Raw genomic sequence first — 12,500 nt, forward strand, 5'->3', positions numbered from 1 at the left:
TCGCACTTGGCCGGGTGGCAGAGGAGGACCAGACTATTCACAGATAGCGGCCCAACGACTCCCAGAGCCGGTCGTGCGGCGCGCGAGGTCTGCTCTCATCACAAGAGGCTTTAGGGAGTGCTCAGGCAAGGGTCAGCCCGCAGCCTTCCTGGCAACACCCAGGGGAACCAGGCCACTCGCGTCTCTCGCCTTCATTTTCGACACGAGCGCCTGCGGAGGGCCACCACCCCCTCCGATTGTCAAGAGACCTCCGCACCGGCCTCTGACTTACTCTCAGAATGGACGGAAAGAGCCGGGTAAGCCTTTGAAAAGATTCGACCACGTGCCGAAAACTTTAGACTTCCGTGAGCTCTCCGGCTTGCACCGAGACCCGAAGTCGACGTGCTTAGCACCACGGGACCCCTTTCGCCTGCAGGTCCCGAGCCGCCTTTTATTTTTGTTACGAGTATCGTGTTCCCCAAACCTGGGTGACGAGCACCGCAGGGCGGCAGAGCCATCGCGCTTGTCCGGGTGGCAGAGGAGGACCAGACTATTCACAAATAGCGGCCCAACGACTCCCAGAGCCGGTCGTGCGGCAGGCGAGGTCTGCTCTCATCACAAGAGGCTTTAGGGAGTGCTCAGGCAACGGTCAGCCCGCAGCCTTCTTGGCAACACCCAAGGGAACCAGGCCACTCGCGTCTCTCGCCTTCATTTTGGACACGAGCGCCTGTGGAGGGACGGCCGGAGTCAACGTGGGGTTTGCCCGCCCTCCAATAGTGTCAAAAGACCGCCGCACAAGTCTCTGACTGACTCTTAGAACAGACAGAAAGAGTTTGTCAAATCTGTCAAAAAATTGACAAAGTGTCAAAAATTCGACTTCCAAGAGCTCTCCGGCATGCACTCATACCTGTCATTAAAGTGCTATGCCCGTGGAACCGTTTTTCGGATGCCTTTCAGAACGGTCCCGCGCCGCCATTTTGTTCTAAAAATCGTGTTCCCATATATCTCCGGGTACCCCGCCAACCTCACTGCGGAAAAACTACAAGTGGCACTGAATGGGTCTGAATTCCAAATTTGACTGCATCGGTCTGGAACTCGGTCCGGTCAAAACCGTTTGGATTTTTCTCGGTCCGGACTTCCGCGACAGACAAAGTTAAAGTTTTCGGGCTGCAGGCACAAAACGACAGCTGGCCATTTGCCGGGCTCAATTCACCCAATTCCTCCGGCACTTCGGAGCACATGTTCGGTGTAAGTTTGCGAATCTTTCCCGATGCTGCAGCATTTTCCTCCGCTGACACTTAGAATATTTTTCACACTTTGCTGAAAATTTTTCTAAGTGTTTTTTTCCAAGTTTTCCTGGTTACTGATTTCTTCTTTTTAAACATTTTTCTAAGTTTTTCTGGTTACTGATTTCTTCTTTTTAAACATTTTTCGCAGTTTGTCTGGTTACTGATTTCTTCTTTTTAAACATTTTTCGCCGTTTTTCTGGTTACTGATTTCTTCTTTTTAAACATTTTTCGCCGTTTTTCTGGTTACTGATTTCTTCTTTTTAAACATTTTTCTAAGTTTTTCTGGTTACTGATTTCTTCTTTTTAAACATTTTTCTAAGTTTTTCTGGTTACTGATTTCTTCTTTTTAAACATTTTTCTAAGTTTTTCTGGTTACTGATTTCTTCTTTTTAAACATTTTTCTAAGTTTTTCTGGTTACTCACTTCTTCTTTTTAAACATTTTTCTAAGTTTTTCTGGTTACTGATTTCTTCTTTTTAAACATTTTTCGCCGTTTTTCTGGTTACTGATTTCTTCTTTTTAAACATTTTTCTAAGTTTTTCTGGTTACTCATTTCTTCTTTTTAAACATTTTTCTAAGTTTTTCTGGTTACTGATTTCTTCTTTTTAAACATTTTTCTAAGTTTTTCTGGTTACTCATTTCTTCTTTTTAAACATTTTTCTAAGTTTTCCTGGTTACTCACTTCTTCTTTTTAAACATTTTTCTAAGTTTTTCTGGTTACTGATTTCTTCTTTTTAAACATTTTTCTAAGTTTTTCTGGTTACTCATTTCTTCTTTTTAAACATTTTTCTAAGTTTTTCTGGTTACTGACTTCTTCTTTTTAAACATTTTTCGCAGTTTGTCTGGTTACTGATTTCTTCTTTTTAAACATTTTTCGCCGTTTTTCTGGTTACTGATTTCTTCTTTTTAAACATTTTTCTAAGTTTTTCTGGTTACTCACTTCTTCTTTTTAAACATTTTTCTAAGTTTTCCTGGTTACTGATTTCTTCTTTTTAAACATTTTTCTAAGTTTTTCTGGTTACTGATTTCTTCTTTTTAAACATTTTTCTAAGTTTTTCTGGTTACTGATTTCTTCTTTTTAAACATTTTTCGCAGTTTGTCTGGTTAATGATTTCTTCTTTTTAAACATTTTTCTAAGTTTGTCTGGTTACTGATTTCTTCTTTTTAAACATTTTTCTAAGTTTTTCTGGTTACTCACTTCTTCTTTTTAAACATTTTTCTAAGTTTTCCTGGTTACTCATTTCTTCTTTTTAAACATTTTTCGCAGTTTTTCTGGTTACTGATTTCTTCTTTTTAAACATTTTTCTAAGTTTTCCTGGTTACTGATTTCTTCTTTTTAAACATTTTTCGCAGTTTTTCTGGTTACTGATTTCTTCTTTTTAAACATTTTTCTAAGTTTTTCTGGTTACTGATTTCTTCTTTTTAAACATTTTTCTAAGTTTTTCTGGTTACTCACTTCTTCTTTTTAAACATTTTTCTAAGTTTTTCTGGTTACTCACTTCTTCTTTTGAAACATTTTTCTAAGTTTTTCTGGTTACTGATTTCTTCTTTTTAAACATTTTTCTAAGTTTTTCTGGTTACTGATTTCTTCTTTTTAAACATTTTTCGCAGTTTGTCTGGTTACTGATTTCTTCTTTTTAAACATTTTTCGCCGTTTTTCTGGTTACTGATTTCTTCTTTTTAAACATTTTTCTAAGTTTTTCTGGTTACTGATTTCTTCTTTTTAAACATTTTTCGCAGTTTTTCTGGTTACTGATTTCTTCTTTTTAAACATTTTTCTAAGTTTTCCTGGTTACTGATTTCTTCTTTTTAAACATTTTTCGCAGTTTTTCTGGTTACTGATTTCTTCTTTTTAAACATTTTTCTAAGTTTTTCTGGTTACTGATTTCTTCTTTTTAAACATTTTTCTAAGTTTTTCTGGTTACTCACTTCTTCTTTTTAAACATTTTTCTAAGTTTTTCTGGTTACTCACTTCTTCTTTTGAAACATTTTTCTAAGTTTTTCTGGTTACTGATTTCTTCTTTTTAAACATTTTTCTAAGTTTTCCTGGTTACTGATTTCTTCTTTTTAAACATTTTTCGCAGTTTTTCTGGTTACTGATTTCTTCTTTTTAAACATTTTTCTAAGTTTTTCTGGTTACTGATTTCTTCTTTTTAAACATTTTTCTAAGTTTTTCTGGTTACTCACTTCTTCTTTTTAAACATTTTTCTAAGTTTTCCTGGTTACTGATTTCTTCTTTTTAAACATTTTTCTAAGTTTTTCTGGTTACTGATTTCTTCTTTTTAAACATTTTTCTAAGTTTTCCTGGTTACTGATTTCTTCTTTTTAAACATTTTTCGCAGTTTTTCTGGTTACTGATTTCTTCTTTTTAAACATTTTTCTAAGTTTTTCTGGTTACTGATTTCTTCTTTTTAAACATTTTTCTAAGTTTTTCTGGTTACTCACTTCTTCTTTTATAACATTTTTCTAAGTTTTCCTGGTTACTGATTTCTTCTTTTTAAACATTTTTCTAAGTTTTCCTGGTTACTGATTTCTTCTTTTTAAACATTTTTCTAAGTTTTCCTGGTTACTGATTTCTTCTTTTTAAACATTTTTCTAAGTTTTTCTGGTTACTCATTTCTTCTTTTTAAACATTTTTCGCAGTTTTTCTGGTTACTGATTTCTTCTTTTTAAACATTTTTCTAAGTTTTCCTGGTTACTCATTTCTTCTTTTTGATCATTTTTCTAAGTTTTCCTGGTTACTGATTTCTTCGTTTTGAACATTTTTCTAAGTTTTCCTGGTTACTCACTTCTTCTTTTCAAACATTTTTCTTCGTTTTTCTGTTTACTCATTTAGCACTTTCAGGCACTTTCCCATCATTTCCTCGTTCCCGATTTCACCCTTTAAAACGCTTTCGGGCATTTCCCTAAGTTTTGCGGTTCACTCGTTTGGGACTCACTGACACCTTCTCTAGCTTCCCTGCTCACTTTTTTCGTACTGTTGAGAAAATTCGAACCCTTTCCTTAACTATGCCGGTTACTGACTTCACCGCTTCAGACCCTTGTCCCCGTAATGAAAGATACCATTTCCCACCGTGGGAAATGCACGAAAATCGGACTGAACACGGGGGAGGCTCCCCCCTCGAAGGCGAGACCGTCGGCAGAACCGCCGGGTCAAACCCGGCTGAGCTACCCGGCTTACAAGTCTCAAAGTCGGTATGAGCAGTCACGTCCACCCCCATTCCCTTTTGGACCACTTCCCACGGTTCCAAATGCATGAAAATCGGCCTGTACACGGGGGAGGCACCCGCCTCGAAGACGAGACCGTCGGCAGAACCGCCGGGTCAAACCCGGCTGAGCTACCCGGCTCGGAAGCGCCAAAGTCGGGTTGAGCAGTCACATTCACTCCCATCCCCTTTTGGGCAACTTCCCACGGTTGGAAATGCATGGAAATCGGACGGAACACGGGGGAGGCTCCCCCCTCGAAGGCGAGACCGTCGGCAGAACCGCCGGATCAAACCCGGCTGAGCTACCCGGCTTACAAGTCTCAAAGTCGGTATGAGCAGACACGTCCACCCCCATTCCCTTTTGGACCACTTCCCACGGTTCGAAATGCACGAAAATCGGCCTGTACACGGGGGAGGCACCCGCCTCGAAGACGAGACCGTCGGCAGAACCGCCGGGTCAAACCCGGCCGGGCTACCCGGGTTAGAAGCCCTAGAGTCGGGTTGAGCAGTCACAATCACTCCCATCCCCTTTTGAACCTGTTCCCACCGTTGGAAATGCACGAAAATCGGCCTGTACACGGGGGAGGCTCCCCCCTCGAAGGCGAGACCGTCGGCAGAACCGCCGGGTCAAACGCGGCTGAGCTACCCGGCTTACAAGTCTCGAAGTCGGGTTGAGCAGTCACATTCACTCCCATCGACTTTTGGGCAACTTCCCACCGTTGCAAATGCATGAAAATCGGCCTGTACACGGGGGAGGCACCCGCCTCGAAGTCGAGACCGTCGGCAGAACCGCCGGGTCCAACCCGGCTGAGCTACCCGGCTTACAAGTCTCAAAGCCGGGTTGGGCAGTCACGTTCACCCCCATTCCCTTTTGGATCACTTCCCACGGTTCGAAATGCACGAAAACCGGCCTGTACACGGGGGAGGGTCCGCCCTCGAAGGCGAGACCGTCGGCAGAACCGCCGGGTCAAACCTGGCTGAGCTACCCGGCTTACAAGTCTCAAAGTCGGGTTGAGCAGTCACGTTCACTCCCATCGACTTTTAGACCACTTCCCACGGTTCGAAATGCACGAAAATCGGCCTGTACACGGGGGAGGCACCCGCCTCGAAGACGAGACCGTCGGCAGAACCGCCGGGTCAAACCCGGCCGAGCTACCCGGGTTAGAAGCCTCAGAGTCGGGTTGAGCAGTCACATTCACTCCCATCGACTTTTGGGCAACTTCCCACCGTTGCAAATGCACGAAAATCGGCCTGTACACGGGGGAGGCACCCGCCTCGAAGACGAGACCGTCGGCAGAACCGCCGGAACAAACCCGGCTGAGCTACCCGGCTTACAAGTCTCAAAGTCGGTATGAGCAGACACGTCCACCCCCATTCCCTTTTGGACCACTTCCCACGGTTCGAAATGCATGAAAATCGGCCTGTATACGGGGGAGGCACCCGCCTCGAAGACGAGACCGTCGGCAGACCCGCCGGGTCAAACCCGGCCGGGCTACCCGGGTTAGAAGCCTCAGAGTCGGGTTGAGCAGTCGCATTCACCCCCATCCCCTTTTGAACCTCTTCCCACCGTTGGAAATGCACGGAAATCGGCCTGTACACGGGGGAGGCCCCCCTCTCGAAGGCGAGACCGACGGCAGAACCGCCGGGTCAAACCCGGCCGAGCTACCCGGGTTAGAAGCCTCAGAGTCGGGTTGAGCAGTCACATTCACTCCCATCCCCTTTTGAACCTGTTCCCACCGTTGGAAATGCACGAAAATCGGCCTGTACACGGGGGAGGCCCCCCTCTCGAAGACGAGACCGTCGGCAGACCCGCCGGAACAAACCCGGCTGAGCTACCCGGCTTACAAGTCTCAGAGTCGGGTTGAGCAGTCACATTCACCCCCATCCCCTTATGAACCTCTTCCCACCGTTGGAAATGCACGAAAATCGGCCTGTACACGGGGGAGGCCCCCCTCTCGAAGACGAGACCGTCGGCAGACCCGCCGGATCAAACCCGGCCGAGCTACACGGCTTACAAGTCTCGATGTCGGTATGAGCAGTCACGTCCACCCCCATTCCCTTTTGGACCACTTCCCACGGTACGAAATGCATGAAAATCGGCCTGTACACGGGGGAGGCACCCGCCTCGAAGACGAGACCGTCGGCAGAACCGCCGGGTCAAACCCGGCTGAGCTACCCGGCTCGGAAGCGCCAAAGTCGGGTTGAGCAGTCACATTCACTCCCATCCCCTTTTGGGCCACTTCCCACCGTTGCAAATGCATGAAAATCGGCCTGTACACGGGGGAGGGAGCCGCCTCGAAGACGAGACCGTCGGCAGAACCGCCGGGTCAAACCCGGCTGAGCTACCCGGGTTAGATGCCTCAAAGTCGGGTTGAGCAGTCACATTCACCCCCATCCCCTTTCGGCCCCCTTCCCACGGTTGGAAATGCATGAAAATCGGCCTGTACACGGTGGGCGCTCCCCCCTCGAAGGTGAGACCTTCGGCAGAACCGCCGGGTCAAACCCGGCCGAGCTACCCGGGTTAGAAGCCTCAGAGTCGGGTTGAGCAGTCACATTCACTCCCATCCCCTTTTGGGCCACTTCCCACCGTTGCAAATGCATGAAAATCGGCCTGTACACGGGGGAGGCACCCGCCTCGAAGACGAGACCGTCGGCAGAAGCGCCGGGTCAAACCCGGCCGAGCTACCCGGGTTAGAAGCCTCAGAGTCGGGTTGAGTAGTCACGTTCACTCCCATCGACTTTTAGACCACTTCCCACGGTTCGAAATGCAAGAAAATCGGCCTGTACACGGGGGAGGCTCCCCCCTCGAAGGCGAGACCGTCGGCAGAACCGCCGGGTCAAACCCGGCTGAGCTATCCGGGTTAGAAGCCTCAGAGTCGGGTTGAGCAGTCACGTCCACCCCCATTCCCTTTTGGACCTCTTCCCACCGTTGGAAATGCATGAAAATCGGCCTGTACACGGGGGAGGCACCCGCCTCGAAGACGAGACCGTCGGCAGAACCGCCGGATCAAACCCGGCTGAGCTACCCGGCTTACAAGTCTCGAAGTCGGGTTGAGCAGTCACGTCCACCCCCATTCCCTTTTGGACCACTTCCCACGGTTCGAAATGCATGCAAAACGGCCTGTATACGGGGGAGGCTCCCCCCTCCAAAACGAAACCGTCGGCTGAATCGACGGGTCAAACCCGGCCGAGCTACCCGGGTTAGAAGCCTCAGAGTCGGGTTGAGCAGTCACGTCCACCCCCATTCCCTTTTGGACCACTTCCCACGGTTCGAAATGCACGAAAATCGGCCTGTACACGGGGGAGGGAGCCGCCTCGAAGACGAGACCGTCGGCAGAACCGCCGGGTCAAACCCGGCTGAGCTACCAGGCTCGGAAGCGCCAAAGTCGGGTTGAGCAGTCACATTCACTCCCATCCCCTTTTGGGCAACTTCCCACCGTTGCAAATGCATGTAAATCGGCCTGTACACGGGGGAGGGAGCCGCCTCGAAGACGAGACCGTCGGCAGAACCGCCGGATCAAACCCGGCTGAGCTACCAGGCTCGGAAGCGCCAAAGTCGGTATGAGCAGTCACATTCACTCCCATCCCCTTTTGGGCCACTTCCCACGGTTCGAAATGCACGAAAATCGGACTGAACACGGGGGAGGCTCCCCCCTCCAAAACGAGACCATCGGCAGAATCGACGGGTCAAACCCGGCCGAGCTACCCGGGTTAGAAGCCTCAGAGTCGGGTTGAGCAGTCACGTTCACTCCCATCCCCTTTTGGACCTCTTCCCACCGTTGGAAATGCACGAAAATCGGCCTGTACACGGGGGAGGGTCCGCCCTCGAAGGCGGGACCGTCGGCAGAACCGCCGGGTCAAACCCGGCTGAGCTACACGGCTTACAAGTCTCAAAGCCGGGTTGAGCAGTCACGTCCACCCCCATTCCCTTTTGGACCACTTCCCACGGTTGGAAATGCACGAAAATCGGCCTGGACACGGGGGAGGCTCCCCCCTCGATGACGAGACCGTCGGCAGAACCGCCGGGTCAAACCCGGCTGAGCTATCCGGGTTAGAAGCCTCAAAGTCGGGTTGAGCAGTCACGTCCACCCCCATCCCCTTTTGGACCACTTCCCACGGTTCGAAATGCACGAAAATCGGCCTGTACACGGGGGAGGCACCCGCCTCGAAGACGAGACCGTCGGCAGACCCGCCGGATCAAACCCGGCCGAGCTACACGGCTTACAAGTCTCAATGTCGGTATGAGCAGTCACGTCCACCCCCATTCCCTTTTGGACCACTTCCCACGGTACGAAATGCATGAAAATCGGCCTGTACACGGGGGAGGCACCCGCCTCGAAGACGAGACCGTCGGCAGAACCGCCGGGTCAAACCCGGCTGAGCTACCCGGCTCGGAAGCGCCAAAGTCGGGTTGAGCAGTCACATTCACTCCCATCCCCTTTTGAACCTGTTCCCACCGTTGGAAATGCACGAAAATCGGCCTGTACACGGGGGAGGCTCCCCCCTCGAAGGCGAGACCGTCGGCAGAACCGCCGGGTCAAACCCGGCTGAGCTACCCGGCTTACAAGTCTCGAAGTCGGGTTGAGCAGTCACATTCACTCCCATCGACTTTTGGGCAACTTCCCACCGTTGCAAATGCATGAAAATCGGCCTGTACACGGGGGAGGCACCCGCCTCGAAGTCGAGACCGTCGGCAGAACCGCCGGGTCCAACCCGGCTGAGCTACCCGGCTTACAAGTCTCAAAGCCGGGTTGGGCAGTCACGTTCACCCCCATTCCCTTTTGGATCACTTCCCACGGTTCGAAATGCACGAAAACCGGCCTGTACACGGGGGAGGGTCCGCCCTCGAAGGCGAGACCGTCGGCAGAACCGCCGGGTCCAACCCGGCTGAGCTACCCGGCTTACAAGTCTCAAAGCCGGGTTGGGCAGTCACGTTCACCCCCATTCCCTTTTGGATCACTTCCCACGGTTCGAAATGCACGAAAACCGGCCTGTACACGGGGGAGGGTCCGCCCTCGAAGGCGAGACCGTCGGCAGAACCGCCGGGTCAAACCCGGCTGAGCTACCCGGCTCGGAAGCGCCAAAGTCGGGTTGAGCAGTCACATTCACTCCCATCGACTTTTGGGCAACTTCCCACGGTTCGAAATGCACAAAATTCGGCCTGAACACGGGGGACGCTCCCCCCTCGAAGGCGAGGCCGTCGGCAGAACCGCCGGGTCAAACCCGGCCGAGCTACCCGGGTCGGAAGCGCCAAGGTCGGTATGAGCAGTCACATTCACTCCCATCCCCTTTTGGACCGCTTCCCACGGTTTGAAATGCACGAAAATCGGCCTGTACACGGGGGAGGCGCCCCTCTCGAAGGCGAGACCGACGGCAGAACCGCCGGGTCAAACCCGGCCGAGCTACCCGGGTTAGAAGCCTCAGAGTCGGGTTGAGCAGTCACATTCACCCCCATCCCCTTTTGAACCTCTTCCCACCGTTGGAAATGCACGAAAATCGGCCTGTACACGGGGGAGGCCCCCCTCTCGAAGACGAGACCGTCGGCAGACCCGCCGGATCAAACCCGGCCGAGCTACACGGCTTACAAGTCTCGATGTCGGTATGAGCAGTCACGTCCACCCCCATTCCCTTTTGGACCACTTCCCACGGTACGAAATGCATGAAAATCGGCCTGTACACGGGGGAGGCACCCGCCTCGAAGACGAGACCGTCGGCAGAACCGCCGGGTCAAACCCGGCTGAGCTACCCGGCTCGGAAGCGCCAAAGTCGGGTTGAGCAGTCACATTCACTCCCATCCCCTTTTGGGCCACTTCCCACGGTTCGAAATGCATGAAAATCGGCCTGTACACGGGGGACGCTCCCCCCTCGAAGGCGAGGCCGTCGGCAGAACCGCCGGGTCAAACCCGGCTGAGCTACCCGGGTTAGATGCCTCAAAGTCGGGTTGAGCAGTCACATTCACCCCCATCCCCTTTCGGCCCCCTTCCCACGGTTGGAAATGCATGAAAATCGGCCTGTACACGGTGGGCGCTCCCCCCTCGAAGGTGAGACCTTCGGCAGAACCGCCGGGTCAAATCCTGCCGAGCTACCCGCGTTAGAGGTCTCAATGTCGGCTTCAGCAGTCACATTCAATCCCATTCCCGTTTGGACCTCTTCCCGCCGATGGAAATGCACAAAATTCGGCCTGAACACGCGGGACGCTCCCCCCTCGAAGGCGAGACCGTCGCCAGAACCGCCGGGTCAAATCCGGCTGAGCTACCCGCGTTACAGGTCTCAAAGTCGGGTTGAGCAGTCACGTTCACCCCCATCCCCTTTCGGACCCCTTCCCACGGTTGGAAATGCATGAAAATCGGCCTGTACACGGTGGGCGCTCCCCCCTCGAAGGTGAGACCTTCGGCAGAACCGCCGGGTCAAATCCGGCCGAGCTACCCGCGTTAGAGGTCTCAATGTCGGCTTCAGCAGTCACATTCAATCCCATTCCCGTTTGGACCTCTTCCCGCCGATGGAAATGCACAAAATTCGGCCTGAACAGGCGGGACGCTCCCCCCTCGAAGGTGAGACCTTCGGCAGAACCGCCGGGTCAAATCCGGCCGAGCTACCCGCGTTAGAGGTCTCAATGTCGGCTTCAGCAGTCACATTCAATCCCATTCCCGTTTGGACCTCTTCCCGCCGATGGAAATGCACAAAATTCGGCCTGAACACGCGGGACGCTCCCCCCTCGAAGGCGAGACCTTCGGCAGAACCGCCGGGTCAAATCCGGCTGAGCTACCCGCGTTACAGGTCTCAAAGTCGGGTTGAGCAGTCACGTTCACCCCCATCCCCTTTCGGACCCCTTCCCACGGTTGGAAATGCATGAAAATCGGCCTGTACACGGTGGGCGCTCCCCCCTCGAAGGTGAGACCTTCGGCAGAACCGCCGGGTCAAATCCGGCCGAGCTACCCGCGTTAGAGGTCTCAATGTCGGCTTCAGCAGTCACATTCAATCCCATTCCCGTTTGGACCTCTTCCCGCCGATGGAAATGCACAAAATTCGGCCTGAACACGCGGGACGCTCCCCCCTCGAAGGTGAGACCTTCGGCAGAACCGCCGGGTCAAATCCGGCCGAGCTACCCGCGTTAGAGGTCTCAATGTCGGCTTCAGCAGTCACATTCAATCCCATTCCCGTTTGGACCTCTTCCCGCCGATGGAAATGCACAAAATTCGGCCTGAACACGCGGGACGCTCCCCCCTCGAAGGCGAGACCGTCGCCAGAACCGCCGGGTCAAATCCGGCCGAGCTACCCGCGTTAGAGGTCTCAATGTCGGCTTCAGCAGTCACATTCAATCCCATTCCCTTTTGGAACACTTCCCGCCGTTAACAATGCACGATATTCGGCCTGAACACGCGGGACGCTCCCCCCTCGAAGGTGAGACCTTCGGCAGAACCGCCGGGTCAAATCCTGCCGAGCTACCCGCGTTAGAGGTCTCAATGTCGGCTTCAGCAGTCACATTCAATCCCATTCCCGTTTGGACCTCTTCCCGCCGATGGAAATGCACAAAATTCGGCCTGAACACGCGGGGCGCTCCCCCCTCGAAGGCGAGACCGTCGCCAGAACCGCCGGGTCAAATCCGGCTGAGCTACCCGCGTTACAGGTCTCAAAGTCGGCTTCAGCAGTCACATTCAATCCCATTCCCTTTTGGAACACTTCCCGCCGTTAACAATGCACGATATTCGGACTGAACACGGGGGCCGGTCCGCCCTCGAAGTCAACACCGTCCGCAGAACCGCCGGGGCAAATCCGGCTGAGCTACCCCGCCCCCGAACACTCAAAGTCCCTCTGAAGCCTTGCATTCGCCTCCTTGGAAAATTGACGTCAAACATTACCAAAATCGGGGGCACGAGCACTAAAGCTAAGTCTCACCCTTTCCCTATCCCTAACCAGGAACCGAACGCCCACCCTCAGCCTCACACCAACGCCGGTGCCACTCCAGACAGACACACCCTTCAAAACCACACCCATCCGGCCATGCAACTCAAAAAGGGTCCAAATTC

The sequence above is a fragment of the Chiloscyllium punctatum genome, unplaced genomic scaffold (assembly GCF_047496795.1).
Source record: "Chiloscyllium punctatum isolate Juve2018m unplaced genomic scaffold, sChiPun1.3 scaffold_213, whole genome shotgun sequence".
NCBI lineage: Eukaryota > Metazoa > Chordata > Chondrichthyes > Orectolobiformes > Hemiscylliidae > Chiloscyllium > Chiloscyllium punctatum.